Source organism: Halichoerus grypus, chromosome 7, assembly GCF_964656455.1.
Source record: "Halichoerus grypus chromosome 7, mHalGry1.hap1.1, whole genome shotgun sequence".
In the NCBI taxonomy this organism is placed as follows: Eukaryota; Metazoa; Chordata; class Mammalia; order Carnivora; family Phocidae; genus Halichoerus; species Halichoerus grypus.
Window position 1 is genome coordinate 122,422,535 of NC_135718.1, and position 6,184 is coordinate 122,428,718.

Genomic DNA, 6,184 nt, shown 5'->3' on the forward strand with positions numbered 1-6,184 from the left:
GCTTTCCCTGTAGGAGGCGATCTGTAGAAGGCGATCTGTAGAAACTGGAAGAGGTGACCACTTTTTCAAATGTGCGGACACTGAGGCAAAGCTACAAGTTTCATAAAGAATCAGGGAAGCGTGACACCACCAAAGGAGCAAAATAAAGCTGCAGGGATTGACCCTAAAGAAATGGATATCTACAAGCTGCCTGACAAAGAATTCAAAATAATTGTCTTAACAAATGAAAAGGCAAGCCACAGGCTGGGAGAAAATATTCACAATTTATATATCTGACACAAGGCTCATATCTGGAATATATGAAGAATTTTTGTAACTCAATAATAAGAAAATAAACAACTCAATCGTAACAACTCAATTGTAGAAAGACTTCATTCACAAAGAAAGGTATAGAAATGTCCAATAAGCACATTAGAAGATGGCCAACACCTATAGTTAAATTAAAACCACAATGAGATACCACTTCATAGCCAAGAGATCAACCAAAATATTAAAAATAGACAATACCAAGTACTGTTGAGGATGTGGACCAACTAGAACTTTCACACACTGTGGGGGGGAGGGTAAAATAGTACAAGCACTTTGGAAATGGGTTTTGCGTTTAAAAAGTTAAACACACACCAGCCATTCAATTAGTAGGTATTTACCAAAGAGAAACAAAAACACATGTCCACACAAAGACTCATATATAAATGTTCATAGCAATTTTATTTGCAATAGCCCAAGCCTGGAAACAACCTAAATGTCTATCAACAGGTGAACAGATAAACAAATTGTGGTACATCGATACAATAGAATATTAGTTAGCAATAAAGAAAAGAATGAACTCTGGACGTATATAGCTACATGAGTCAATTTCAAAAATCATATGTTGAGTAAAAGGAGCCAGATACACAAAAAAGGACATACTCTATATGTCTATGTATGTGACATTTGAGAACAGGCAGAATGGACTCTATGGTGCTGGAAATGGGATCAAGCATTGCCTGGGGTGTCGATGGGGGACTGACAAGGAAGGTGCCCAAGGGAACTTTCTGGGGTGTTGGAAACGGTGATTTCTTAATTGGAGTAGTGGTTATGTGACTGGATATATTTGTCAAATCTCATCAAACTGCACACGTCAAATGTGTGCATATTAGGGTCGGGTATATTCCTCGATGAATAAAATATTTCTCAATCTAAACAAGAGAGGGGGAGGGGGATGAAAGCCCTTAGCACACATTGCCCCCAGCCTATTCTTCCACCTTCAAACAACATGCTGCTGGTCTAGCTGCCCAAGGGGGACAGGGAGTCTTGACGTCGGAGTCTAGCCTTGGACATCACAGCCTGGGACCCACAGAGCTGGTAATAGACAGGCCAGGTGTTACTTGGGACACAGTCCTTAATGGATCCCTGAGGAAAAAGTTGTTTCCCAGGTGTGGCAGACGCAAGCAGAATTGACACCAAACCTCAAGTTCTCTGCCTCTATTTACGTGGGCAACTTATTCAACCTCTCCGGGCCTCCATTCCCTCATGTGTGAATGGAAACAATGCCTAGGGTTGTTGGGGAGATTCAAAGTAGCCTGAAGCATTTAGAACAGAGCCCAGCAGACAGGAAAGCGCACAGTAAACGTTGGCTGCAGTCGTGATGGTTGAGGGTGGGCTAAGTCCACTGGAAGAATGAGCTCCAGGGGCAAGAGACCCAGGGCTGCCGGGAGGGAGCGGAGAACCAGGTGAAGTCCGGCTGACCTGAGTGTCTCTTGCCGTCCACGCCGCAGGTCCTGTGCCTCCTGGGTGTGCTCATGCACCCTACGTACGTCCTCGGTATCTGGGGGTCTTCGTTCCTTGGGCTGTCATCACAAAGCCCCACCGACGAGGCGGCTTGAAAGTTTATTCTCTCCCGGTTGTGGAGGCAGAAGTCCAAAATCAAGGTGTCGCAGGGCCATGTTCCGTCCAACGACTCTAAGGAAAGATCCTTCCTGGCCTCTTCCAGCTTCTGGGAGCCGCAGGCATTGGTTGGCTGATGGCAGCGTCTCTCCAGTCTCTGCCTCCATCCTCACATGGCCATCTTCCCTCTGGGCCTCTGTCTGTGTCCAAATTTCCCTCTTCATGCAGGGACACCGACCACATAGTATCACACAGCTGACCTTCCTCCAGTCTAACCTCCTCTAAGCCTGTTTACACCGCAGAGACCCTATTTCCAAATAAGGTCCCATTCACCAGTACCGGGCTGTTAGGACTTGAGCACACGTTTGTGGGGGACCCAGGCCAACCCATCACACCGCGTCTCTGCCCTGCACTGAATGTATCTGGGAGGATGTTCAGTGTGCATGTGTGTGCAGACGTGCTGTCAGACGGGTCTGTCCGAGCAGTGCCCGTGTGGAACTGTGCGTGTGTGCGCTTACCCGTGTGTTCTGTCTGCACCCGTGCACTGGGCTCTGCGCAGGAGTCTTGGCTTTATATCACACATGGGAGTCTCTGTCTTCATTAACGGTCTGGTTTTCTCCCCACTCTGTTCTGAGATTCCTCATCGGCCCACAGGTCCCTGTGCGCACGCACAGCAGGATGGGTTTTCAATGGCTTCTCACTAAAAAAATGGTTATTTCCTGACTGACATATTCCTTCCCCCAATTATACACTTAACTCCACTGGCTAATTCAGGAAAAGAGACAAAAGACCCGGGACTCAGGCTGACTCAGGGCACACACACTCACAATCGCTCACACTCATTCACACACTCACACATCCACATGCTCACGCACTCACACACACTTCCACAAGGAGCAGTCAAGGTGTCGTTCTCAGAGTGTGTTCAGGACCCCAGGGACCTTCTCGACTAAGAGAAATGCGGGCAAACCTCCCCGGAGACCTCATAGCACTGGGGCCTTCTACTAGAACTGTATATATATTTAAAGACACAAACATGAATATTATCATCTCAAAATACTCTTCCAAGGTAAAAATCCCAATGATAATTCATCCTCAAAATATTACTCTAAGTCTGAGGCTGGTTTCTCCACCGGCAAGTGGGAGCAGGCAGGGTGAGGGGACAAAGAGTAGTCTTCCTACCTGCGGTCCGACGGCTCGCTCTGAGACGTGGGGCTTGACTGACCGAGTTTGAAGGTGGGCCTGGGACAGTTATGGCAATCACTCTGTATGGCCGAGAAGAAACTGGACAGGGAGCTCAAGCAATAGTCTCGTTGCCTCTTTTCAAAGAAATACAGTAAGAAAGTAGGAAGAAAGTTCGAGACCATGTATCAACCTCCTCATTTTACAGAAGGAAAGACTGAGGCCTAGAGAGTAATTTGGCATGGCCTAAGGATCCAGTGTCTCCTACCTACCCGGGCAGCCTTCTTTCCCCCTCACCTCCTGCCCCACCCACTCCATCTCTTCAGGCTTTGGGGGTACGAGTGGTGGAGAGGGAGGATGGAGGAAAGACCCTTGCCCCCAACCAAGGAAGGTATAGAAGAGCGCCACAGGAGAATATGTGGTGAGGCACAGAAATCCTCCCTCTAGCTGAAGATTCCTCCGCAGCCCAGGCACCCCTCCCAGAAAGTCCATGGCGCCCACGGCCTGCCCCAGCCCGCCCTGCTGAGCTGTTTAACCCAGAAACACTACTGCTCTGTGCTTTGATCCTGCAGGCACTTGCTGCTTTTTGTTCTATTATTCACTGCAGGGTGGATGCTGGGTTTTCTCTCCTTATTACAGGCTGTGGCTGGGCTGCCCACTACCTCCCCAAGGCCACTGGATGATGTCCATCAATAAGTTAGTAGTGGCAACTTGATTTGACATGCCTTGGGGGAAGGGATTTGCACCAATTCAGAATCAGAGTTTTCTAGAAGCCTCCTTTTTGGAGAAGATCAGAGAGGAAGACAATGTGCATCAAAATTACAGACGTACACATAGAGATGATGCTAAGAGGCATGTCTTACCTGCCCAGGTGAGTGGCGAGCTCTGAAGGCATATACCTCCTCGTATATGTCTATGTCCCCCATAGCACCCAGCACACAGTGAGGCACCCACTGGGTGATCTGGGGCAGTCACTCCCCTTCTCTGGGTCTCAATTTGCCCCTCTCTGTGGCGAGGGCTTAAATCTCCAAAGAGGTCACCTGGTCTAGAAGAACATTTCTTGAAGAACACGGAACATCAGTGTCACCACAGAGTCTGCACCATGAGCCTTCCAGACCCAAGTTCTGTCCCGGGCACCTCCCTCCGCAGGAAATCCTTACAGTGCCCTCCATCCCGGAGGGCCCTGATAAACTAGGCATTAGCAGGTGTGGTGGGGTGACACCATAAACCCCAGTATCCGCCGCCAGGGTGAACATGCAGAGGCCAGGGAAAGGAATTACCCTCTAATGGAATGCCTGACTCGGCAAAAGCGGCAGGCCTTTGAGAGTTCCTATCTTCATTCCCCAGGTTGCTCTCCTCCCACCGAAACTTCGGGAACTGGGTGCCCTCCATCAGTGGGAGTGGGGATGGAGTCAAGAGCAGGGAGAGCACGTGGAGCAGAGAGCCCAAAGAACCCATTCCCTGGCAGGCAGCCCTAGAAATGCAGGTGGAAAGAACAGAGGCAGAGGCCGGTGATGATTTTCACGACAAATCTTAGTCTCTGACGACAGGAAACACATTCCAAAGTAATCGCTTGAGACAAGAACAGGGTGGGACGCAAGAAGATCAAGGACAACTCAGAATCAGGAATTAGGGGAGGACTCAGCACACTTAGGCGGTGATGAAGCATTTAAAGGGAACTGTACGCCGGGTGGTTCCCTAAGCAGACCCGGACACATAATTCTCATTCCACTGTGTGCCTTCACTCTTCTCAGCTAAATCTTCCCTTTTTGGGGCTGCCCTCCAGACAGCGTTCGTTATGACTGCGTGGGTCCCCGGCGACCCCAACCCCCACCTTGTAGAACGCTTGCTTCCCTAGAGAGTTAGTTACTAGTCCATATACATTATGTCTTTGTGGGGTGGGCACAGGGGTGCGTGGTATCCTCCCTCACCGTTTACAGATCCCGGAGTGGACGTTTTGGCCCGGGCCCAGCAGCTAGCTCTTACTTCTAAGTCTCCACTCCCCTGCCGCCCCCTTCCTCTCTCCTGAGCAGCAGAGTTGTTCTGCCAGCAGCGCCTTGCTCAAGGTCAGGGATCGGGCGGTGGTTCCCAGCACTGCTATCACCTGACATTTACGTTACAGGCTGCTGACTCCCAAACAATACAGTGCATGCCGATTTGCAGGGTACCTTCCGTCTAGTTTTCCAGTAATCCATTCCCACCAAACAAACACGCAGGGCTCCCCTGGCCCTGCGCGGACCTGGAAAAACACAGCGCCTGGCTCAGTTCCCAGGGTTGAGTTGGCCAGGCCGCTCCGGGCCAGCGCCGGCCACGCCATGGCGCCCAACTTCCACGAGAGGGCAGCCGCGGGCCGCAGAACCTCCGACCGCGCCTGTCTGCCCGGGCAGGCTCGTCTGCGCCTGCGCAGACTCGCGACCGCCCCGGCCCCGAGCCCCGCCCGCGCTTCCGGCCGCCGGGGCGGAACGGGCTGCCGCGGGCCCCCCTGCCGGAGCGGCGGTTCTGGCTCCCCGGAGGGAACAATGGGCGGATTTCAGCCGTCACGGCCGGCCAGCCTTGCCCCGAGGCCCCCCGAGTGGCGATAAGAGTGAGCGGCGGCCGTGGCCCGGGGGTTAGAAGCCGCGCTCGCCGCGCCCTAGGTCCCGGCGGATTCCGGGGCCCGCTGGCCACCCCCGGCGGCCTCCCGCTCTTCCACCGCCCCAGGCCCCTTCCCGCCGCCCACCCTGTGCCCATCTGGCTCCGCTTTGAGCTAGGTCGCCTCGATCTCTTTATTTCCAGAGGTCGCACTGACCAGGACCAGGAGGTCCGGGGCGTGGGGAAGGGCCACTGGGAACGTCTGCGGGCCGCGCGCCCTTTCTGCGCTTAAGGACCTTCACGGTCAGAGCAGGAAACGACTTAAAAGGGATCAGCCAGGCAGCGGTGAAGAAACGGAGGAAGTACATTAGCCAAGGTCACGGAGTTTGCCAGGGAGGAATAAATCAGACCTTGTCTGTCCCTACTTAGGACCCAGGAATGGCTTCCCTAGTTCTTGGGAGAAAGTTGGGAGCTCCTTAAAATGGCCTCCAGGCCCTCCAGCACCATCTCCTCCCTGCTTTATTCTCCAACATACCCTCCTTTCTACGAGGTTCTTCCCCATCTT

General features: G+C 52.2%; 1 long non-coding RNA gene across 2 annotated transcripts; it reads right to left on the minus strand.

Annotated features, from left to right (window-relative positions):
- Positions 1-682: 682 nt before the first annotated feature.
- On the minus strand, positions 683-5,332 carry LOC144382604 (uncharacterized). Of its 2 annotated transcripts, none has more exons than XR_013449892.1 (2): positions 5,217-5,332; positions 683-3,185 (listed from the first exon to the last, which is right to left on the minus strand). It is a non-coding gene; the product is annotated as an uncharacterized LOC144382604 (long non-coding RNA). The 2 variants fall into 2 exon arrangements; XR_013449891.1 differs by lacking the exon at positions 5,217-5,332 and adding an exon at positions 3,912-4,335.
- Positions 5,333-6,184: the final 852 nt, after the last annotated feature.